The 25,435-nt window shown below is 43.7% G+C and overlaps 1 protein-coding gene across 9 annotated transcripts in view; it reads right to left on the reverse strand.

Annotated features, from left to right (window-relative positions):
• The window catches only part of PEAK1 (pseudopodium enriched atypical kinase 1), a 293,334-nt gene that overhangs the window by 209,661 nt on the left and 58,238 nt on the right, over positions 1-25,435 (reverse strand). The window lies entirely within an intron of this gene.

The raw sequence follows: 25,435 nt of genomic DNA on the forward strand, positions 1-25,435 counted from the left end.
AGAATGAGAGGGCTTCCCGGCCCACCCTCCCCTACTCCCCCCTCCCCACCTCTTTTGCCCCCGTTCCTTTGAAAGAACTCAGCTAGGAGACAGAAGAGCCAGAAGACAAAAACGTCAAAAATGCATAAACATTAATCACATAAAAATTAATGGTACCTTTCTGACAAAAACAACAACACAGCATATAATTTTTTTGGGGGGGGCCTTATAAATAGCCAGTAGAAAAAGCATTCATTTGTTCTTTCAATAACTATTTACTGAATTGTCTTTTGTGGCAGATGCTGGGGAAACCGAAGGAAGCAGGATAAAATGTCCTGTCCTCACCAGAGGAGAACTAGGAATAAACAGCTGTCAATTAATGATCAGGTGCTAAAAAGTAATCAAAATGGGGCCGTGTAACAGTGCGTTAGGAGAGTGGATATTTATAGGCAGTTCTAAGTAAAGGACTCAACTCCAAACAACAATCACGGATAACTTTTTTGGTGCAACCTCCTGCCAACAAGTCGATTCCAATTCATACCAGCCCTAGATTAGGTTTCTGAGGCAGTGGGTCTTTCTGGGAGCAGGCAGCTTCATCTTTCTCCCAAGGAGTGCTGAGTGAATTTGAACTGTCGACCTTGTGGTTAGCAGTGCAACACTTACCCAACGGCGCCATCAGGGCTCAAAGTCTTTGTTGAGGGAAAATTTAAATTTAAATGACAAGTAGTATCAAGCAAACAAGTAGTCCAGGGGAAGGCCATTCCTAGAAGATCACAGGTAGTAGGAGATGCTGACACTGGAATGAAGTTCCGAAAAGCAGGCCAGTTGGCTGGAGCTTAGTGAACAAAGTAAAGCCCACAGCAGAGAAGGTGTTCTCCAAGGGCAAAGTCATCTCAAAATCAGCAGCTAGACAGGGGGGGGGGGGGACTATGATTAAGGGGGTGGGGGGAGTACTGTAACCAATGATCTAATCAAGGGAACTCACTTTTGACCTAGCAATGGCCACCAGGAAATTCATCAACAGGTAGGAATATAAACAGAGAAATTTCTGAGTCAGAAAGGTTCAGCATCAGGGTTCTGGGTGAATCAGTACTTTCAGTCACCACAAAAGCATGTGCTAAGTAAGATCAATATCGAGGGTCAACCTGTCTGGACGAGGGGGACACCAGGAAATGGTAAATGACAGCACTCATAAAGACTGTTAGCTAAAAGTGGATGAGGGGCGATGGAGGATAACATAAGATACGGGCATAATAATCTATAACTTATCAAGGGTTGGTGAGCAAGAGCCAGTGAGAGAGGGAGAGGGGCTCAAGTGGAAAGAGAATACTTTGAAAATGATGAAGGTGGCATATGTGCAAATGTGCTTGACACACTGGAGGAATGTAAGAATTGTGTTAAGAGATGAAAGAACCCCCAATAAAAGTACTTTTTGAAAAAAATTAACTAATGTAATTTGAGAATTTGTATAGAAATTATCAAACAGGAACATTGTCTACTTTGTATACTTTCACAAAAACACAATAGAAGATCATGAAAAAACACAGCACTCATAAGCGAGCTCTGGGCAGATACGAATGTTTCTGAACATACTTACCCTAATCCTTGCTTGACCTACACATTTTTAAAGGCCCAGAAGTTGAAATAACAATAGAAAGAGTGGCTGCCAAGGCCACTTGTGTACAACCAAGCACATTATGAGATTTGGTCCCTTGGTTTGAGGGTTTAGCATCATGGTGTTTTGAGACATCTCCGTCCATTGGCCTAATATGTTTCATGTTCCTGTTCTACCTCCGAGTTCAATATGGAATCCTTGAGGTCCAAAAAGCTTGCCAGCAGCCACCCAAGGTACAACTGTTCTCTACTCACCTGGACAAACAGAGAAGGACAAGCAGGAAGAGGAGGAGGATACAGAATGTGTGCCTAATTGCATCTCCATGCACCAATTTGCTATGGAACCAGAACTGGATGATGTCTGGCTACCACTAGTAAACATGTTCATCAAAAATGTTGTAACAGAATCCTGATCACAAGGAAGGAGATGTACAGCAGAACTTTAAATTCTCATGGATGCCAGGTTTCCTGACACCATAAAGGCTGGATGAGCCTCTCCCCTGGCACTGTCCTTTAAATTTTAATTAAAAAAACAGTTATCACCCAAAGTCTTCATAAAACCAAACAATAATTTAACTAGTAAAAAATGTCTGCCTAGAGCATTATGCTCTTTTAAGAACTATTTAAATGAGATGGAAGTGATAAGCAACTGGATTTGACGGAATAAAGCTGTATGGTGCAGTGAGCTATGTTAGTGGGGAGGACCGAGGCAGGAAAGGAGGGCAGGAACAGGTGTACAACTGGAAGAATGTCATCAGCCACTGAAGCGTTTGTGTAGAATGGTTGGGCTGGTGTAGGTTATGTTGTGTGGAATACTCTAAAAACCAACAACAAAAGATTTTTACACCACGAAGTTAAATGGAAACAGCAAATACAATAAAACACCATCTTCCTCACACACACACAAACAATAAAAAACACCAACTTCTTTTTTTTAATACTACTTCCATATTTTATTAGCCTTTTGTATTGGTTTTCTATTGCTGTGAAACAAGTTATCTCAAATTTAGCAGCTTTAAAAACAATAGCCATTTATTTGTTCCCGGGTTACAGTTCTGTAGAGTATGGCCGAGGTCTCTGCTAAGTTTAGAATCAGTGCATCCGCAGGCTGTGTTCTTTTTTTTTTTTTTAATTAATCTTGTTATTGGGGCTCATACAACTCTTATCACAATCCATACATACATCAGTTGAGCAAAGCACCCTTATACATTCGTTGCACTCGTCATTCTCAAAATTCGCCTTCCACTTGGGTTCCTGGAATCAGCTCGGTTTCCCTTTTTTTCCCCCTCTCCCTCCCTTCCCGCTTCCCCCTTCCCCCTGCTCCCTTAATAGTTTATAAATAACTATTTTATCTTATCTTACACTGCCCGGCACCTCCCCTCACCCAACTCCCCATTGCCCATCTCCCAGAGAGGAAGCTACACATAGATCTCCAAGATCGGTTCTCCCTTTCTACACCCCCTTCCCTCCTGGTGTTGCCACTCCCACAGCTGGTGTTGAGGGGTTCATTCGTCCTAGATTCCCTGTGTTTCCAGATCCCTACTGCACCGCTGTACTCAGGTATAACCAGGTACGCAAGGTAGAATTGGGGTCATGATATTGGGAGGGAGGAGGCGTTCAGGAACTAGAGGAAGGTTTTGAGTTTCATTGTTGCTACACTGAACCCTGAGTGACTCATCTCCTCCCCACTACCCCTCTGGAAGGGATGTCCAGCTGTCTACAGATGGGCATTGGGTCCCCATCACGCACTCCCCTCATTCACGGTGATGTGACTCACCCCCACCCCCTGCCTTTGTTGTTTGAGACCTAACACCATCTTCTTAAAATAGAAAATTTTGCTACACTTCACACATTTGCTAACATCACAAAATAAATCAGTATTTTGAAAACCAAAGAATTATTACTTCAGTGCCCAGATCATCTCCCTTCGTTAGCAAGCACAAAGTTGCCTTTAAGCGTAAAAGCATCTACTTCTAACGTTCAACCAGGCTGCAATCTAAAAATGTAATACACCTATTGAAACCGAATAAGCTCACCTTACTTGAAAGGCAAACTGCACTTTCTGCATTGAAAGATCCCCAGGTGTACCGTGCATGTTACGAAATGTTTAACAAGACTCTCTGCAGTGGTGCCTTCATGTTTAAGTCCCTGAACTATGCTTACTGCTGGTGCACAGATACGTTGTTTTTTTTTTCTATAGAAGCTTCTTGGTAAGGCACTAACTATTCATTCTGAGGAAAGAGGAAACAATAATAGAGTAAGAACACAGTGGAAATCAAAGGTCGGTAAGTGTTGATGGGAGTAGAAAGCCCAGTCTTTCTCCCACGGAACTGCTGGTGGTTTTGAACTGCTGACCATGTGATCACAGCTCAACTCCTACATACAGCAAGGTGTCTTCATTTAAATCCCACCTCTAGCACTGACTAGGTATGAAAGCATGAGTGATAGACTTCCCCTGGCTCAGCCTCAGGTTTCTCCCCAGCAAAATGGGATTGCCACCTACCATCAGGGGCAGGATCCCTGGTGGCACAGTAGTTAGTACTGGGCTACTAACCGAATGGTCAGCAGTTGAAAACCACAGCCCTGCTCCTTGAAGAAAGACGAGGTTCTCTAATCCCGTAGAGTTACGGTCTGGGACACCCACAGGGGCAGTTCTACCCTGCCCTGTAGGGTTGCTAGGAGTCAGAATTGACTGGGTCGTAGTGAGTTAGTGAAACCCTCAGAGTGGGAGCAATGTGAAGAACGAAGGAGGTCAAACAGGCGTGAAGACTGATCAAACTAGTGTCACTGGGCTGCAATCACACCACCAGTAGAGCAAGTGAGGGCAGCAGGTGACAGGCACAAATAGGAAAAGTGATACATTTCAGGTTCTAATGATTAACTACAATGTAAATGGTACCCCTGAGTTGCTGAATCCACAGGCCAAGAGCTTTTGTTTTACATACATAAAGGAACAAAAGTTAAGAGAGCTTCCGTGCCGATCACAGAGCTTAAAGGCAGGCAGGAAAAGGGCTACATCGTGTGGTATACATTTTGAGAGTACTTTCATGAGTAAGAAAAACCACTGGTGCCCAGTGGCGAAGAGCTGGGCTGCAAGGTCAGCAGTTCAAGCCACCAGCCATTCCTTGGGAGAAAGACAAGGCTTTCTGCTCTCATAACGAGTCAACCAGTCTCAGTGCCCCACCTGGGGAAGTTCTGTCCTGTCCTAGGTGGCTAGGAGTCAGAACAGACTCGAAGGCAGTTAAGTTTTTCCAGAAAGAAGATCCAATCAATGTTTACTACAAGGCAGGTGGGAGTTCCTGGGTGGTGGACATGGCCATCATCTTCAGTTATTGGCCAAAAAGCTGGAGGCTGGGGTCTACCCAGGCTGCTTCGGAAGAAAGGCCTGGAAACCTACAGTGACTCACAGGGCCCCCAGAAGTTGCACACAAGTCCATGGCTACTGGACTTGGTTATTCATTTGACCCGTGAGAAACCCCAAGGCAAACAAACCAGCCAGCAACTTTGGAGCTAGAACCATGAGTCAACGCTAGGACAGGAATGACGAATGCCGAAAAGGACGTCCAGTGCACAGCCAGATTGCTCCTTAGAAGCAAGAATGGCAACCCTTTGTCTCCCACATGTTGGCCATTAGAGAGAGCAGTCTGTGGAGAAGGGCATCGTGTTTGGTAGAGAACAGGGCCCTTCAACAGGACAGACTCACGCAGTGGTTGCTGCACAGGCTCACCCACAGGAATGTGTGTGCGGTGGTGCAGGACTGGGCAGTATCTCGTTTAGTCGTGACACAGTTGCTATGAGTCAGAACCACTCTAAGGCACTTTACAACAAAAGCAACAATCACATTCTTTTACTCAGTTAATTACTTATTGATTGCTAAAGTCATGCTCTAAAGATACCCGTTTCCATACTGTAAAAGGAATCAGTGCCTGAACACAGAAATGCTCGTGCCAAGAAGTCTCCTGATAAAAGTTATGACATGTTCACCAAACTTGACAATCTCAGTTGATCTTGGCTTCCTACAAGGTAGCAAAGCTTCCTTTTATTCTAGTAATTGATAAAGTGAACAGAACATCTGGATTGCTGGTGTGCTGACATTTGTAACCACAGTCAATCAAGTCGCTCATCATCGATGATTCTAATATTTACATACTTTAAGAATTTTCTTAATCAATCCTTAAACTGCCATTTTCTAAATTTTCACCTAGGATGTCAAGCTAACCCTTCTGTAAATAAGTTAAACAGTTCTTGTCCTTCAGTCAAAATGATTCACTTGCAGAAGACAATTTATGTTAGAAACTTGGGTATTCCTCTACAGCTGAAGGAGAGACAGGCTGAGATGAAAAGCAAAACAACTCAGCAGTAAGGAGCTGACTGAACAACACAGTATCTAACACAGCACTCATTTATAGTCCATGTTTTGGAGTATCATTCAAAACATATGCAAAGTATCTATCTGTGCCTTGGTCAAAGATTTCTACGTTGAGCAAGAGAACATGGAATAACAGTGGAGGAGGTCCAGGCCCATGATTCAGCACCATGACGGCGTCCAAGAGTTTCAGTAAAGACAGCAAGAACACGCACCGTGGATTCCAAAAAGGCCTTTGCCAGAGGCCCAGTTGGTGATGTGAAAAGGCAGACCCACATGCATGTAAGCAATCTCTAAATCTCGTGACTAATAAGTGGCAACACTTGTTGGACAGGAGAGAACAGAAAAAAAACCCACTAAATCAATATGCAAATGAACACCACTGACTCATGCCAATTTCCTCTGTCTGAGTGAGAAAGAGGAACAAATACATAATTTGGGAGGGGACCAAGCACTCTGGAAACAGTCATGGCCAGAGAGGGCTGTCAAATGAACTGCTCAGCACAGCTCCACGCCTTCCCCAGGGCTCGGCAGGCCTTGTCACTGAATGGAGAAAGGTATGGAGCAGCAAGATTTGCGTGGGAACTGAGCGCACACACACTTTAAGGCAGGCGTCCTCAAACGATGGCCTGTGGGCCACATGCGGCCCGCCGAGGACATTTATCAGGCCCGCCGGGTGCTTTTGACCCATTTGTTTTTTTCACTTCAAAATAAGATATGTGCAGTGTGCATAGGAATTTGTTCATAGTTGTTTTTTAAGTCTAGTCTGGCCCTCCAACAGGTCTGAGGGACAGTGAACTGGCCCCGTTAAAAAAACTGTTTGAGGACCCCTGCTTTAAGGTATGTTATCTGTCTCCTGAGCTTTTTTTAATACTACATTTGATAATGATACAACGGTGAACCCCTCTTTACAGGGTGCTTTTCAGATAGGCAAAATCATAAATCAGGGTCCGAGCTTCTACTGAACAGCATGACGATCCACAGCACCCTACCCCCACAGCTTCCTCGGCATGCTCAAAGCACGGAGGCCCAGGGATAAAAATGATGGCTCTACAACATCTTAACCATGAGTGACAAATGGTACGACCAGTGTGGAGAACAGCATGATGCTTCCTTACAGTGTTGGAAGTGGAAGTACTGCGTGTTCCAGCCATCCTACTAGCCGGTGTGTATATCCAAGAGGAACAGGAGCCGTGGCACACACAGAGACAGGCACAACCATGTTCATCACGGTACCAATCACAATGGAAAAAAGGAAAAGGGAGCAAGCACAATGCGCACCAACAGCCGGATGCACACAGGTTCTCAAATTTTTATATTCCTTTGAAATTTTCCTTGAGCTTGGAGCTCAAAAGATGCAAGATCAAGGCTGGCGGGAGGAGAGAGGAAGACTTCCCAATGACAGTCCCCTAAGAAAGTCCTTGTGATCCTTGAGGAAGGTGTAGGAACAATGCTTTGATAGGTCAGCCTGTGTCCTTTAAGAAAATATGTCAAGATTTCCCCCTTAGCATTCATGAAAAAATGCTTGTGATCATTAGCCACGGAAGAGATGCAAATCAAACAATGACACAGCATCACACTCTAGAATAGTGAAGTTAAGCAAGCAAGCAAACAGTGCAAATGTTGGTAAGCATACAGAGAGATTCAATGGGAATGCTCACACACTGAAAATGGGACTATAAACTGGTGGTGCAACCACCGTGGAAAGTTGTGGTAGTTACATAATCTGGTGTCAACTTGCAAAGTGGTGGAGTCTAGCCTGTCAATCAGGACACAGCTTGATGAACTCATTTGGAGGCGCCATGGAGATACATAGCTCATCAGAAGCCAGATATACAAGGACTCTCTGTTTGGTATTCCTGATGATAAGTCTGATGGAGCTACGCTGCTGCTGCCAGAGCCCTGGAACTGGAGGAGCCAAGTGAAGACCTACACCAGCACTGAGCTGCTTCCACCACCACTGGATCCACAAGACTTTCCACCCACTGGCCTGTGATCTTCCTGCATTCGGCATCACTGCAGGGCTGCATGAGTCTAAAGAAGAATTTATAGTCTGGTAACGGTCATATAGGCTAATATTGAATTTATGGACTTAACCTGGTCTGGGCTGGGATGTTTTCTTAATGTACACTTGCTCTTTGACATAAAGTTCTCTCTTACACACATGAGTCTCCCTGGATTTGTTTCTCCAGTCTTCCCGGACTAACATAAAATTGCACGGTGCTTCCTCAAAAAGTTGAGATAAAAATATCGTATGACCTAACCACCTCTCTCTATCTAAATCCTAGAGAAATAAAAGTTGCAATATAAATGAACACACCCATGTTTATCCCGGTAATACTCACAATAGCAAAACACACAAACAACCTAAATGCCCATTTTCCACATATTTACAGTGGAGTACTATACAATATTAAAGAGTACGAAGAAGCTTTGAAATACGTCATAACATGGCTAAACCTGTCTACTTCACCGAGACTATCATTACTGGTCCCCAGGGATTTAGCTGTCCTGGATTTCCTGGGTTTCTAGTTCCTGTCTGTACCAGTGTGCATCCTCTGGTCTAGCCTGATTTGTAAGGTAGAATTGGGATCATGTTGTGTGTGTTGGGGGGAGCATTTAGGAACTTGAGGAAAGTTGTGTTTCATCATTGCTATACTACACCCTGTCTGGCTCATCTCCTCCCTGTGACCCTTCTGTAAAGGGATGTCCAGAAAGGGGAACTGATCACAAGGATCTACACAGAACCCCCTCCCTGGGGGACAGGCAACAGAAAAGTGGGTGAAGGGAGACATGGGTCAGTGTCATGAAAAAAAATTTTTTTCAAGGGTTCGTGAGGGAGGGGATGCGGGAAGGGAGGGGAAAATGAGGAGCTGATACCAAGAATGATAATGGCAACAAATGTAAAAAGTATACTTGACACAATGGATGGATGTATAGATTGTGATCAGAGTTGTATGAGCCCCCAAAATATAATGATTTTTAAAAAATAGTTAAACCTGCAGCATATTGTGCTGAGTGAAATTAGTCAATAACAAAAGAAAAAATATTGTCTGAGATTATTCTTAGAAAAAGTCAAGACATAGGAAACATTCTTTGATGGCTCCCCGTGGTGGGAAGAGAAGAGAGGGGGGCAACGTTGGAAAACACCTTACTCAACCAAATACCTTGGGAGAATGAGTGCCTGGGCCTGGGGAGTTAGAATCGTAGTCTCGAGGGACCTGACGTTCAATTGGCATAATCTAGTTCACAAAGACAATGTTCTACATCCTACTCCAAGGAGTAGAGACCAGGATCTTCCAAGCTTGTAAGCAACCATTTCAGCTCCAATGTACTGGTCTCTCATTGTCCTCTGGGGGCGGAGAGGGGAGGGGAGGAAGGAGGTAAAAACCTAAAACAATTAGTCCAATAGACTAATGGCCCACAAAACACCAGTCTCCACAAGACTGAAACCAGAAGAACTAGAATGAGCCCAGCTACCACAGCCAACTGCTTTGAAAACAGGCATGTTAGATGGTTCTGGATCGGGTGGGAGAAAAGTGTGGAGCCAAACCCCAAATCATCGAAGAGCTCAGGCTTCATGGTCTGACAAGAACTGGAGAAATCACCAAGACTATGGCCCTTAGTCACACTTCAGGTCTGGAACTGAATGCAGCCGTGTTCAAATGATCAACCAGTTAAGGCCCAAAGGGTAGCATTTGCCCAGAGACAAAGTTAAAGGAGGGTTAGGAAAGGGTGGCCTGCGGGGAGCGGGGCAGAGGGGGAAAGGGGAGAATAGTAACAGAAAATTCAGAGAGGAAGTAGGGTAAGTGATGGTACACTGGGGAGACTTGCAATGGTCGAGTTGAAACAATATGGGCATAAATTGCTGAATGTTCAACTGATGATTTGCTCTGTAAACCTTCACCTAATTCACTATGAAAAGTTATTTTTAAAAAAGAAGAATGAATTGGAAAACAGGGATGAAGTGGGATCAGTGATGTTATATTGTGGGGATTATAATCAATAACATGAAACAAAATGCATATGCCTTGTTAAATGAAAAACTAATTTGCTCTGTAAACCTCCACTCAATTCATAATAAAAAGTTGTTTTTCTAAAAATTGAAAAGATTAATAAAGACAGATAAACTCTGTACGGCCTATTTTGTTTTGCATTCAAATCAGCTAAGATTGATCATTTGTATTTAGCTGTGAAACAGGATCATCAATTACTGTAATACTCCATTTGTCAATCACCTTAGGCATGCACGAGTTTACTGTAAACATGGGTCTATATTTAGAGCAATTCACATTTAAAGCACTTTTCATTCAACACACATTTATTAAGTACTTACTGTTGCCAGGCATTCTCAGCGCAGGAGATTCTCAGCCTCTGCCCCTCAAGGAAGGTAGGGAGGAGCCCTGGTAGCGTAGTGAGTAATGCACTGAACTGCTAACTGCAAGGTCATCAGTTCAAGCTCAGCAGCCGAGAGAAAGATGAGGCTTTCTGCTCCTATAAATAAAGCCTCGGAAGCCCAAAGGGGGCAGGTCTACCCTTGCTGATAGGGCCACAATGGGTCAGAATCACCTTGATGGGCTTGAGTCTCAAGGCAGGGGGCGCATCTTACAAACCTGTAAATATTACATAATGGGGCAAGAGCAATCACTGAGGTATGTACAAATCCCAATGGAAACAAAGAAGTGGGAGACACACTAACTCTTCCAGGGGAGGTGAAGAAAGTCTTGCTGGACTACCCAATACTTTGAGTGTTAAAGGGCCAGTTGGTGTTTGGCACATAGACTGCTCGTGACATGAAGAGACTATGGTAGATGCACAGCCTGTCACTAGGAGGTACTTGCCTGGCATGGCAATACCAGACCTGATCAGAAACAAGGAGAGAAAACAAGCAGTAGGCAGAACAGGGTACAAAGGCTCCTTCAGGGAATGTGGGCTTTGACCTGATGAAAACGGAAGCTGTGGAATGTTTTTGCACTGGGTGTTATAATAGTTTTTGTTTCAGGGAAATGATTCGTATTCTACATAACAAAAGGAGAGGCATGCAGCTGGAAGGCAATCGAGTCCAGAAGATCTAGTAAAGGGTTGGCGAGCATCCATTTGCCCACATTTCTATAATGGTCTATCATCACATGAAGATCCTGAAGGTTTACTACACCCATGGTTAAGATGGATTCTACTATAAAGAGGTACCTCTTCTTTCCCAGTCTTATTTGAGTGTCTTCCATTGGAGGGAGCCTTGTAGCACACTGGTCAGACACTGGGCTGCAAACAAGGAGGCACCATTTGCTCTGCGGGAGAAAAACGAGGCTCTCTACTCCTGTGAGGAGGTACAGTCTGGGAAGCTCACAGAAGTAGTGCTGCCCTGTCCTTCTGGCTTGCCACAAACCGGAATCAAATGATTGCAGTGAGTTTGGTTTGGGTCCACCCTGAGAGGTCCAGCTTACAGCACTACACCTATCAATGTTCCGCTGCCACTCAGAGCTTTCAGTGGCTGATTCGTCAGATGTGGACAGTCTATTCTGTCTTCCTAGCCCGTTCTCAGTTTGGAAGCTCCATTGACACCTGCCTTCTAGATCATTATGAAATTACTGACCTGGGAAGAAAAAACATATCACCTCTCATTCATATTTATTTAACAACTTGTAGGATTTGTAATGTGTAAGTACTTAGACATTTGGTATGTAGGCCCTATAAATGTTGGGGGGGGGACACCTGTTTACAGTAGAACAGACCAAAAAATTATGAGAGTCTGTGACAACAGCTAAAATGTATTAAGGGTTTTTATTTGTTAGACATGCAGTTAGGTATTGCTAGCTCAGTTAATCTTCACATCTAAATAGAAGCTAAGGGATAGATTATTTCCCCCAATGTACAGAAGAGGAAACAGACTTATCAGCAACATCGGGTAGCTTTCTCAAAGCTATGCGTTAAGGCAATGACCACAGAAATGATAAAATATATCCCAAGGCAGTCATGCCAAGAGACAAACTAATGTCCAGCCAATTTGAAGAAATAGAACCCAATCTTAAGTAAATGCCTCATTGATTTCTAGTTACCATATTTTCTAGAGACAAAGCAGCAGGAAAAAAAAGACGACAATTAAATATAATCCCATATAAATTTCTTAAAAGTGATTAGGCAACCCTGAGTGTCCCCACGATCCAGATCTAAATCTCGTTAATTTGGCAGCCACCCTCGTTGCAGTCAAGAAATGCCCCCAGGTTAATTTCTCCTCTCCTTTTCCTCTGCTTCTGGTCCGTGAGGGCTCATACTCATGACCTCCTTAGTCTTTTGTTTAGATCTTGGCACACACTTTCCCTGCATAATCTCACCCACCACCATGCCTATTATCTCTATATCAATCACTCCAACATCTGTACTCCAGCACTCTCCGGAGCACAAACCTATTAAACACCTGCACTGGGAAGACGCTCATCAGGCACCCCGAATGCAGCGAGACCCACAGCCAATGTCTTATGTTTGCCAATAGCACCATTAACCATTCTCTTGTTGCTACTGGGCACCACAGAGCCCATGCCAATTCATAAACTCCCTGTGGCAGAGTACATCTGCCCCCCAGGGACTTCTCAGCTGCAATCGTCACAGCAGCGGGTTGCGAGTTCTTTCCTTCGTGGAGGGTCTGGGTGGGTCCAAACCGCCCAAAACTTTCAGTGAGCAGCTGAGTGCTTAAACGCTCCTGCCATTGACACTCCTGAATCATATCCTAAGCCCCTCCAAGTAACTATTTAAGTACTGCTGGCCATCTAGGCTCTACGTCCCAGGAGCTGTCTCTCTGGTAGGGCATGTATCCCTTGCCTCTACATTTTCTGGATCGCCACTGTTTGGAGAGTATTATGGGGCATCAAATCCTTTGGCTGTGGGATCCAGCTCATCCCCACACAGGTCAAGGCAAGACACCAAGACAAGAGAGAGGGGAAGAGAGAAGACAGATGGAAAATGCAAAGAGAAGACGAGGGGCTCCCGAGGATCTCCGAGACCGAGACTATCTCAGACGGCACGGCGTGTGTTCTCCTTGAAGCACGGGCAAATCTTTTTTTTTTTTTACCCCTGAGGGAGAGGAGAAAGAGTGGCTGAAAGGCAGGGGTGGATAGGAAAGAGAGACGCGTGTGAACAGTGAGTGTGGGAAGAGTCCTGACAGTGGGGTGTGCAAGGCGCACCACGAGAGGAAACAGGCAGGGACGGCTGTGTGGAGAACCGATTTGCTCTGGCAACATCAGCTCAAATCACAATCGGGCTAAAAATAAAGAAAGGCATGTAACATCAGTAAGAAAACTAAATTCTGAGACTACCAATTTGATCTCGTGCTAGAAAAGGAATCTATAGAAGTTTCGATGCATAATCAGGAGTGAAAAACACTACTTTTCCCGTAAGAAAAAAAGGTACAGACACAAGGGGCGTTCACAAAGTTTGTGGCAAGTGGAATTTTCTCACAAACTCTGTGAAAGCCCCAGGTGTGGTGTGTGTGTGTGAAAGAGAGATAATACTGGCATGATATTTTTAATTGTAATGTTACAAATTTTGAAGTAATTTTTTGACAGATATATATATATATATATATATTTTAATTCCCGTCCTCCCTCCCCCATGTCAAGCAAACTTACACCAATTTGAAGATAATATATGCCAACCAGGTGTTGGGAACAGCTTAGTTAAAAAAGTGGGGGCAATGTGTGCACAAAGGCAGATATCTGCTATACACAAATGAGCTAAAGCGCTGCACCGCTCTCTCACTGGTGTGCAGAGCATCACCCTCGCATTAAATAAAGACTCCTGAGCAAAATACTGCCGCAGCATCTGCTGCCTAACGACAAAGAAAACCATGGAACCCCGGAGGCCCGTTCCTCTCCGGCAAGCCATGCACCGCTTTTCAGCATCACCCCCACGTCACCACGAAAAAGAAGTGCCTTGGCTTTCAGGTCATCGAATGGCAGTGAGCCACACGTGCAAATAACGGTCTTTGAAACAACTCACTCGAAGTCAGCAGAAGTCAAAAATCTGTATCTGCATTTTAACCTCATCCCATTTTCCTTTTACCATTACCCATTGTAAAGAGAACGTTACTCGACGATACTGTATCAAACAAAACGGCATCTACACCAGGGAGTTTGCCTTCTGTACCTAGCTACTTACAATGAACAGCTTCTCTCTGCCGTTCCCTCTTCCTTCCCATCTCATCCTGTCCCCAGCATTCTCAGTGTCCCCAGAAGCTGTGTTGAAATCTTACTGAGGCCTTGCCTGGTCTTCCTGAACCCTGTGTCAAAATACATTAGCTCTATATTTTTCTCAGAATGTCATCTGACCTGACAAATGAGCAATAAAAATTCTTAACTCCTTTCTCTTTGCCTCTCTTCCTGCTCAAGACTAATGCTTCCACTTTTTTTATAATGGGCAATTTTATTGGCATATAATTTACATACCATACAATTTTTAGTCATTCGATCATATTAAGGAGACTTGTACAATCATCACCACAATCAATTTCAGGGCATTTTGTTCTCAGACTCATGTTGGTTACATCTCCATTTCTCCCCAGCCTTCCCCGCCAGCCACCTAGACAGACACTAGTGGCTCAGTTACTGTCTCTATATTTACCTATCTTGGATTTCATACACAGAAAATCAGAAAAACCACAAAGCAAAACAACAATGACGAAACAAAACAAGAGAAAAGCCTCAGTTGAAAAGAAAGCAGGCAATATTAAAAGTTGAAACTTTTAAATGGACCCAAGGGGAAATCAAAGGCTAACATGTTACGCTTCAACCTAACTACATCTACCATCGTTGACTTTACAAGGTTAGTCGCATGCCTGGACTATGGGCAGAGGGAAGTCATCGGAGACTCAATTCATGTGGGGACGCTGGAAATGTATTCTAGACTTCCACTGTCCTCCACAGCCTTAATTGGGTGTTCACAATTTAAACTCTGATATGGCTCCCTCATTCGTAGTTAGATTTTATTATTTACAATCTTTATAGCACGCAGGCTGGTGTGCTTCTTTCATGTGGACCTGGTTGATGTCTCACTTACATGGCTGCTTCTTTAAGACTCCACATGCTATTTTTCCTGACAGCCAGCACCATCTGGTTTCTTCACCACTTGGCTATTGCACCCCCTGACCACCAATCCCTTCGTGAGTAAGAAGTATGGAGTGGGGCCATGTCTTAGAACTAATGGCTCTTCTACTAGGGCAAGAATTAAGTTCTAATACTTCCACTTAGCCTCAAAACCACACCGTCTCCTGCCTTTTCAGAATCCTTCCAAATACTCTTTACCTTTCCTATGTAATAGACACAACTTTCCCTCAGAACATAGGCATGCTTCTATCTTATAAAAACATCTTCATAAATAACGGCCACCTTATGAAACTCAAGGGCGCCCTGGTGGTAGAGTGGTTGCACGTTGGGCTGAGAACTGCAAAGCCCAAAGCCCAGAACTGACGGCCGTTCCACAGGAGAACGATGAGGCTTGCTACTCACTCCTGTGAAGGGTCACGGAAATCCACAGGGGCAGTTCTACCCTGTCCGACAGGGTCACTGTGAGTCAGCATCCACTGGAAGGCAGGGAGTTCGTTTTGGGTTTTGGGGGGCAGCACTTAGCCTCTTTATGTCTTCTTACTCTCCTTACCCTAACCCAAATTCACTCCTCAGCCCAGAGCAACATGACTTCTGCTACGATCATTACTATCAATCCAAGTTGATAATCTAGAGGTTAGAAGGTGTGTGAGGAGAATTCAGCATAAGCTCTGCTGAAAAAAATAAATGATATCTCTGTTTTCTACAACCTCTAAGTTCTACAGTTATCAGGGCTGACACTAAACATTGGCGTGCCAATTGTTAAATGAACACAAACTTCTCTCTCTCTCTCTCTCTCTCTCTCTTGCGCACGCGCGCGCGCGCGCGCACACACACACACACACAGGCAACAACTTTTGAAAGCATTTGGATCCTTTTGTAATCCTTTATATTTTATATATTTGTGACCGGCTATATTTTCCAAAGATGTCATAAAAGAATCTATCTTCCCACGTGCTGTTCTGTAATGTGACCAGGCCACACTCCAATGAAGGAGCCCTGGGGAGACGTGGTTGAAAACCTCATCTGTTCATTGGTCACCAGCTGCTCCATGGAGCAGCGATACAGCGGTCTGCTTCCGTAGAGAGAACAGCCTTAGAGAGCCTAAGGGGCAGTTCTATACTGTCCAATGCCTATGAGTCAGAATCAATACCATGGCAAAGGGTTGGGTGTTTTGTTTATAATACAAACATGGAGTCTAATCTTTTTCCTCCTTAAATCTCAGACCCCAAACAACCAAACTCACTGACCTTATGGGAGTCAGGGACAGTAACTGAAAGAGTAGAAGAGTCATGATTAAAACAATTTTATGTTAAGAACAGAAAATAAAAAGAAGAAGGGCTCATCTTTCTCCCATGGGGTGACTGGTGGTTTTGAACGGCTGACCTTGAGATGAACAGCCAGGCGAGTAACCCGGGCTCCTTCTTAAGTCCCAGGTCAGTGTTTATTTTGCTTGTGATCACGGGTATGTGGTGGAAGAGACACTGAGTTACTTTCCAGGCTAACTCAGGAATAGCCCTTGCAAGTTCTGGGATTGGGTTTAAGGTGGTTTGTTACATAGAGATCAGAACAGACCTTGGAACTGAAAATGTGGTGCTGCCTTAATAAAATTCCTAAGACAAATGACATGGGCTTTGGGTACTGGGGTGATGGGGAGGAGCTAAAAAAGCCTTGAGACTATGACTAGCAAAAGCTTGATGAGCCTTAGAGAGACTTGCAGAGGCCTTAAGGAAAACTGAGTTAAACATTATTAAAATCTGAACGAAAGAAGACCTTCGCTGGGAAGTGGCAAAATTCTTTAGCAAAACCGTTGCCTGTGGTTAAGATTAAAAACAAATAAACAGAAAATGTTGTTAATGAACAATTACTTGGAGCTAAGTTAATTTCCAAGCAGAAGTTCTACTGGGTCAACTTTTTTTTTCAATCTGTGTATTGTACAGTGCAGCAAAGAAATGAACCCAAGAAGAGTGCATTATCTTCTAGCAGAATTTAGAGGAAATATAAAGAAGATAAATTCCTAGGTTCAGAACAACATCACTTCTCATTCACACGCTCTCCCAGCAGAGGATACACAAAGGAAGGAGTGAAGGAAGGAAGGGAGGGAGGGAGGGAGGGAGGGAGGAAGGGAGGAAGGAAGGGAGGGAGGGTCAGAGGGCATGAATGGTACATGAACACCTGGCCTCAAAGGAACGGTGAAGCCAAGGATGCTTCAGTAACACTGGTTTTCTCCTCTGGCTTCCCCTTCTGGAACTCCTGCCCAGGGCGAGTCTACACTTACCTACTGAAACTAGAGGTTCTAGCAGACACTTTCGCTTTCAATTACTCATTAAAATCTGTTGATGCTCAAACCTCTCTCTCTCTCTCTCTCAAGCATCTCCCTGCAAGAACTGCAGATTCCCATGTGAGTATCTCAGAGAAATCTCAATAAATATATATTTACTGAATAAACATTTCAGAATCCTCTCTACTTCTCACCCCACACACTTTGTGGCCCATGATATACAAATGATACTATGGTATCACTAGCCAATTTAACTATCAGTAACTGATCAGTCCTCTAGGTCTGCCAATCCACTCCAGAGTCCCTCCAAATTCAAATTATCTCCTGTCTAGACTGCACAACCTTCCAAGTTAATCTCTCCATTCCAAACTTTTATACCAGTCCCAAAACCATCTTCTTAAAATAAAATATGGGCCAGGCAGGCTAATCTGCTTTAATAGCTTTCCATGACTTCCTCTCAAAATCTGTGGACACAGCTTCGAAGTAGTTTCTCTGTGATCTCCCTGTAGCCTACCCCACACCATGTATGCCATCCATGTTCACACACTTACACTTCCTGGGGAGGCCTTGGGTGGTGCAAACAGTTAATGCATTGGGCTGCTAATAGTAAGGTTGTTAGTTCAAGTTCACCCAAAGAGGTACCTTGGAAAAAAGGAATGGTGATTGTGGCAGTTACATAATCTCCTGTCAACTTGAGGAAGGCGTAGAGTCTAGCCTGTCAATCAGGTCACAGCTTGATGACCTCATTTGGAGGCACGAAGGAGATAAAAAGCTCAATGGAGGCCAGATACACTCTCTTCTTGGGAGACATTTCCTGTTGCTAAGCCACATGGAGCTACATTGATGGAGTCAGAGCCTGGAGCTGGAGGAGTCATGTGGAGACCCCTGCCAGCGCTGAGATGCTTCCACTGCCACTGGAGCCACAAGACTTTCCACCCACTGGCCTGTGGTCTTCCTGCAGTCGACATCATTGCATGTGTTCCGTGAATCTGAAGCGGAATATAAGGACTGGTATCGGACATAGGGGCTAATATCGGATTTAAGGGCTTGAACTAGAATGGGCTGAGATGTTTTTTTTTTCTGAGATGTTTTCTTAATACACAGTTACTCTTTGATATAAAGTTCTCTCTTACACACATATGATTATCCCTGGATTGTTTCTGTAGTCAACCAGGACTAACTGCTTCTAAGAAATGAGCTGTTAATAACTCCATGAATAAGAGACAAGAAATCAAAGGGAGGGGAAGGGAAAGCTACTTCAGAGTTTGATAAGTATCTTAAGTTATATAATATGAAATTGGTGGTCTAAAAATGTAAACCCTCACCTAATATAAAATAAACAAATTTTTGAAAAACATTAAAAATGAAAAATTCCTATGAAGTACAGTTCTACTTAGGCACCCATGAAGTCCTCACAAGTCAGTTAACTTGGCAGCAAACTAATTTTTCAATTTTTTTGTTTTGTCCTTTTTTTAAGGGTTATCAGAATATTATTGCCTCCTATTTTCTCTTTGCCTAGAAGCTATTTTCTCCTATTATGAATCCTAAGCACTTCACTGTATAGTCATGGAATTCAACGAGTCCTGGAGACACAATAGTTAAGCAATCAGCTGCTAACCGAGAGGTTGGTGGTTCAAACTCTTCAGCCACTGCATGGGAGAAAGATGAGGCTCCCTGCTTCCGTAAAGATGTGTAGCTTTGGAAGCCCTTGCAGCAGTTCTACTCTGTCTGATAAGGTAACTCGATTGAGCGTTGCCTGAACAAAGGCTTTTTTTGGTCTACTCTGTAGCAAATGTGGCAGGCCTATCCCAGGGTCGGTCATTAAAAAAAAATGGATGTGATCGAGGACTTCACCTTCCTCTAGAAGCACACAGCCTAGAAAAAAGGAATGTAAGTAGGAAACAGTGCTTCATAACAGAGGGTAGCCTGCAGTGGAGGCCCATTCTTTGGATGGGACAGAGGGCCAGGACAGGCAAAACGACAGAATACTGTATAATCTTCTATAAAGGCCAGTGTTCTTCATGGAAATGATATAGAAATTTCTGATATGAATATATTTATGAATAGAAAATAAATTTCCACAAAAGACTGAAAAATTCATGGGCCATTTGAGGTAAAAATCATTATCCAGAAAACAGAATTTCAAGAAACATTAACTAAGTAGAGGAGGAGATGTTTTAAGTCAAAATCTACTTAGAGTAGAGCAAGTCATACCACCTAACAGCCCCCGGGATGTACATACTCAACGATCCACCCCTGGCTGGTGACACCCAAGAAAGCACCACTAGGTGGCCAAAGGGAACCCTACAGGACCTTCCCTACAGACCTTCAGATGGGGCGTGTGCTTAATCTTGCAGATGACTACGCTGCTGAAACTTACTATCACCTCTCTGTCTTCACCACTCTCACCCCCTGTCCCCGCTACCCCCCACCCCCCACCATCCCCAACCTACCCAGCACCCACAGGTCCTTAACCTGGATGCGTATGTGCATTAGTTAGATGTCTAGTCTTGAGTCTTCGAGAAAATAACCACGAGCTGAGAAAAACAGCTGAGTATACAAATCTTCCTTCTCCACATTCCCATCTTCTAACACAAACTCCCAGGACTGAGCGCCTATAACCAGAGAAGCACCTCCTACAAGGGCAGTTCTGCCTCAAGAAGAACAGCGGAAGAAGTGACCTGAAGTGATGCTGTGTGGGTTGTGGAGTGAGTGACTCGTGATTTCTGATGCCGGGGCCCTCTACCTCCAGCCCCTGCTATCCTGGGAGGCCTGATCGTCCTCACACATGCAGCGTCTGACTATGAAGAAACAAAGAAGAAATCTAAAACAAGATAGGCAGAGTACAAAACTTTATTATGATATACGATGCTTAAAAAGGAAAAGAAAATAAGAGTGTTAAAACCAGCTTAAGAAGATTTAGTACCATAAAGACCCAAATCCTCTTTATATTAATCTGTATAGTCAACATAATTCAAATCAAAATTCCCACTGGGTTATTTTTCATGAAATCTGATAAAGTGATTCTAAGATTAGTATTATAGAGTAACAAGTCAAGACTCCCAGGAAACTGCAGAAAGGGACCAGACAGATATGTGGACATATCATAGCTACTGTGTAGAAGCCAGAGACAAGGATAAACTGACCAATGGTACTGAGCAGTGGATAAGGAAAAATGTCCCAGAAAACAATGCAAAGGTCAGGCATGGTGTTACAGATACCCCAGATAAGAGGAACAGTCTGTGAATGAACCTTAAAACAAAATGCACTTCATGTTAAAAAATAAAAGATGAAATCTGATCCTAAGATCACATCATATGAAAAATCAACAGGAGATAAAGGATTCAAATGTCAAAAAGCATTTTTGAAAATTCAGTGAGGAAAGTGAGTGTTTCTAAAATAAGATAAATTGGACTATACTTAAACTCCAAAGTATTATTCATTACAAAGTGTCATAGAGAAAGTGTCAACAGGAGTCCTGGTGGTGTAGTGGTCCTGGTAATGTGTTGGGCTGCTAACTGCAAGTCCAGCAGTTTGAAACCACTAGCCACCCTGTGGGGAAAAAGATGAGGCTTTCAACTCCCATAAAGAAAGTGTCAAAATAAGCTGGAAGGAAGTATTGATCACATGCATAATTTATAATGGATGATTATTGAGGCTGTATGAAGACTTCCTGGACCAGTAACAAACGCATACACAAGTTTGGTCAGAAAAACGCACAAGGCATGAGCAGGCATTTCAATGCAGGACATACATTTATAATCTACAAACATACTCTGAAGCTGTTCAAAGTCACTGGGACTCAGAGAAATTCACAGCAAAGCCCTTTGTCGGGACAACTCTGCTGCTAAAGAGCAGGCCGCTTTATTCGTATCTCAGATGGCCACTCCCAAACTTTTAGGACCCCAGGTGCTACTCATTTCCCTGGTACTACTCACTTCCATCATGACTTTGTGAATCACGGCAGGTGTGCCAAATTGACACAACTGAGCTGTCCCACGAGACGGGGTGCTACGTCGTCAAACTCAGAGACCAGTGTTGGAAGGTGGCTGGTTGTGGCTGGGGAGGTTTTCCTGTTTTGTGTCTTCAGTGAATCTACGTGCCGGCATCGGGGTTTACTATGTTCCCCCCTCCGTGCACACTTAGACCAACCCATACACCAATTTACTTAACTCACCCATACTTTGGTTGTGCCAAACTCACTACCTGCACATTTGAGAGCATGTTTGTATGATGCTCCTGAGCAGGCAAAACTAGCCGACCATGAGAGAAACCAGAAGCCTGGTGGCCTCTGGCAAAGTTAAAGAATGCCGAGAAAGAGCCCTTGGGGAATGCCGGGGTAATCCAAATGCTCTAACATTTTCACAGAGGAAGCAATCACACGGGTATTTGTAAAAAGTCATTGACCTGTATATTTAAGATCTCTGCATTTGATTGTATAGCTGAAAAAGAATACTTCGATTTCAAACATTCTTTAGAAGATCACGTTACAAACTATTACATCTCATTCAACCAGCAAAATTAAAGTCTGAACACACCAAAAGTTGGAGAGAGGTTGGAAATCAACGGATTCTCCAGTGTATGTCTGGTAGGCAGGTAAGACAGGGCAATGACTTTGGAAATACATTGTGTGAAATTCCTTTAAGACTAAAACTCTGCATCCTCTAACCCAGGGGTTCTCAACCTTCCTAAGGCCACAGCCCTTGAACACAGTTCCTCATGTTGTGGTGACCTCCAACCATAGAACTATTTTCGTGGCTACTTCATCATTGTAACTTTGCTACTGTGATGAATTGGGTGACTGCTGTGAAAGGGTCCTTTGACACACACACACACACACACACACACACACACACACACACACACCCCAAAGGGTCGCAACCCACAGGTTGAGAACCCCTGCCCTAACCCGCCCATTCCATTCAGAGCTGTACACCTGAGAATCATGCGCATCTCCCACAGAACTCAAGCAGGGGAATGTAAACAGAGGAGATACCTGGAAACAGGGCTCTTTTTAGAAATAAATCAAGTACAATAACTGCAAATATTACTTCCAAAAACTCAAGATGTCTTTATGCTTTAAAGGCTGTCCAGCTTTAGGATACGTTTCTGTTCACCGTATTTGTGTACTGAATTACACATGGAATTAAGGTACATACCAAAGGTGCTATGATGATTTTGTGATTTACAAAAGGCAGAATTTAATTTGTTCGGGGAAGCTGCTTTTCATGGCAATTAAGATGGGCATGTACCTAAATGTTGGGCACTTAAGTTAGACTATCACCAGCTCCAAACTACCCTGCAGTTACAAACTTGAAGGGGATAGATCTATGTGTGTGGAACGATCTCTGGAATACAGGAGGAAGTTCAAAAAGCAAGATGCAAAAAAAACGCATTCCACAGATATGCACACGTACACTTCAATTTCCTTGTTCTCTCCTCAGGAGCTGACACTGCTGCCCGCTGCCAATGCCTCTGAAATTCCCTAATCTCTTGGCTTCTGTAATAAAATTCTGTCCTGGCTTTTCACGATACCCTGAGAGTTCAAACATAACAGGTTCTAAAACAAAACATAGGCTTATAAACAATCATGACCCAGTGGGAAGAGTTCCATAAGAGCAATGCACAGAAGGCACTGTGGACGGGTTATGATCAACTGTGTGTGGGGAGCGAGAGGGAGGGTCCTAGGGACAGAAGACTAGCATCATTCTAAGAACACACGTGCTACTCGGCCTGGCTTACCTAAGGAGCATGCAGGATAACAACTGTGCGCACAAGTCCTGAAGCCAAACACTCTGCTCCTATGGCTTACCAGTTCAACGAAGCACGAAAGAGCAGCCTCCACCTCATGGACCTGCCGTGAAGATCAAACAGAACACCGAACACAGCACTCAGAGAAGTACTTCCGCGAATGTTAGCCTATGTCCCTTCGTGACAAAAACACTCAACCAACTAGGCATACAAGGAAACTCCCTCGACCCGAAAAAGGGCGCGCACAGGAAATCCAAAGCAAACAGAATGCTGACAAATGGAAAGCTCTTCCCGAGATCTGGAAAGCTCTTCCCGAGATCAGGAAGAAAACAAAGATGTCCATGCCCCCCACTTCTATTCAACATTCTACTGGAGGTGAAAGCCAGAGTAATTAGGAAAGACAACGGAACAAAAGGCATCTAGATTAAAAAGGAAGAAGTAAAATCATTTCTATTCATAGCTGATAGGATCTTCCAGCTAGAAAATGCTACAGAAGCCATTAAAAACGATTAGGACTAATAAAGGAGCTGAGCAAGGTTGCAAGATACAAGATTAATGACAAAAACCAATTGTACTTGGCGAGGATGGGAAGAAATGGGAAGCCTCTTAATTGCTGGGAGGAATGCAAAGTGGGGCAGCCTCTTTAGAAAATATGTCAGCGGTTCCTTAAAACTTTACGCATGTAGTTAGCAGCGGATATGGCAGTTCCACTCCTCACAGGCACACACTCATGAAAAATGAAAACACGCCCACAGAAGAAATGTCTGCACGAATGTTCGCAGAAGCGTGAGTCACCATAACAGACAGAGACAAATCGACCCAAGTGTTCATCAGCTGACCAATGGATGAACAAAGTGAAATATGTCCATGAACTGGAACATTAACCATAAACAGGAGTGAATACCAGTGGAGAGTAAAACATGGATGATCCTTGAAAACGATAAATGTTTAAAAGATCACATACTAAATGATTCCATTTATTATATAAAGCATAGAGAATAGGTGTGGCAGTTACATAATCTCCTGTCAACTTGCAAAGGGGTCACTCTAGGCGGTCAATCAGGTCGCAGCTTGGTGATCTCATTTGCAGGCATTATGGAGAAAAAAATAGCTCATAGGAGGCCAGACCCACTCTCTCTGTTTCGTATTCCTGCTGACAAGCCACATGGAGACACTGATGGAACCAGAGCCCTGGAGACAGAGACCCATGCCATTGCTGAAATACCACCACTGGATCCACAAGACTTTCTACCCACTGGCCTGTGATCTTCCAGCATGTGGCGTCATTGTATGTGCTGTGTGAGTCTGAGGAGGAATTTATAGATTGGCATCGGACATATGGGCTGATATCAGACTGATGGATTTTATCTGGACTGCAATGTTGTTTAATAAATAATTAGTCTTTTATATAAAACTCTCCCTTACACACATGAGTGGCTCTGGATTTGTTTCTCTAGTCAACCCGGACTAACACATTATGGGTCTGTCCTCCAATGAGCTATTTACCTCCACAGCGCCTCCAAATGATGTCACAGAACAGGAGATTCTGTCACAGCCACAACTGGAAAATCCATTGAGAAGAACGCAGATTAAGAGTCTACAGGGATTCAGCAGGGTGAAGAAAGGACAGTGACTGTAACTGAGTACCAATGCCTTTGGACAGTGACAAAAATCTGCTGGATTGTGGTAATGATGGCCAAACTCCATGAATTCATAAGAACCACTGAATTAAAATTAAATCCATTGAACTGTATTCTTTAAATGAACAGATGCATCATAGATGAATATATATCAAAAAGCTGATTTTTCAAAACTGTTAGCTTATAACATACCTATGAAATGACAATCAACAACCACCGCCTGCCATGGAGTCGATTCCATTCCCATAGCAACCGTACAGGACAGAGTAGCACTGGCCCTTGAAGTTTCTGAAATAGTCGACATTTCACGGGAATGGAGCCCCTTTCTACCCTGGAGTGGCAGCTGGGTTCATGACCTTGCAGTCAGCAGCCCAACAGGTAACCCGAGCAGATGATCCGGCTCTAGAAAGGAATTTTGTAAAACATCCGCAATGTAGCGATACTGGAGGGCTTTGAGGGCATTTATCCTTTAAGGAAAAAGATTCGTGAGAAGAGCGTAGAGAATAGCTGGCCTCCGGACAGAGACGCCAGAAAAAAGATTTACTAAAAAGAAGAAAGGGGAAAAAAGATCAAGAGGACTTTAGCCAAGATAGGCAAGAAAAGAGAAAGGGCTCTGCGATCCGATTTCTAGAGTTCAATGCTATCTGCCACAGGCTTCTATGGGGCACACTGCTCCGTGGACGCCAACCATTAACACCCCTCAGCAGCGGTC

Source organism: Tenrec ecaudatus, chromosome 17 (assembly GCF_050624435.1).
Source record: "Tenrec ecaudatus isolate mTenEca1 chromosome 17, mTenEca1.hap1, whole genome shotgun sequence".
NCBI classification, from domain to species: domain Eukaryota; kingdom Metazoa; phylum Chordata; class Mammalia; order Afrosoricida; family Tenrecidae; genus Tenrec; species Tenrec ecaudatus.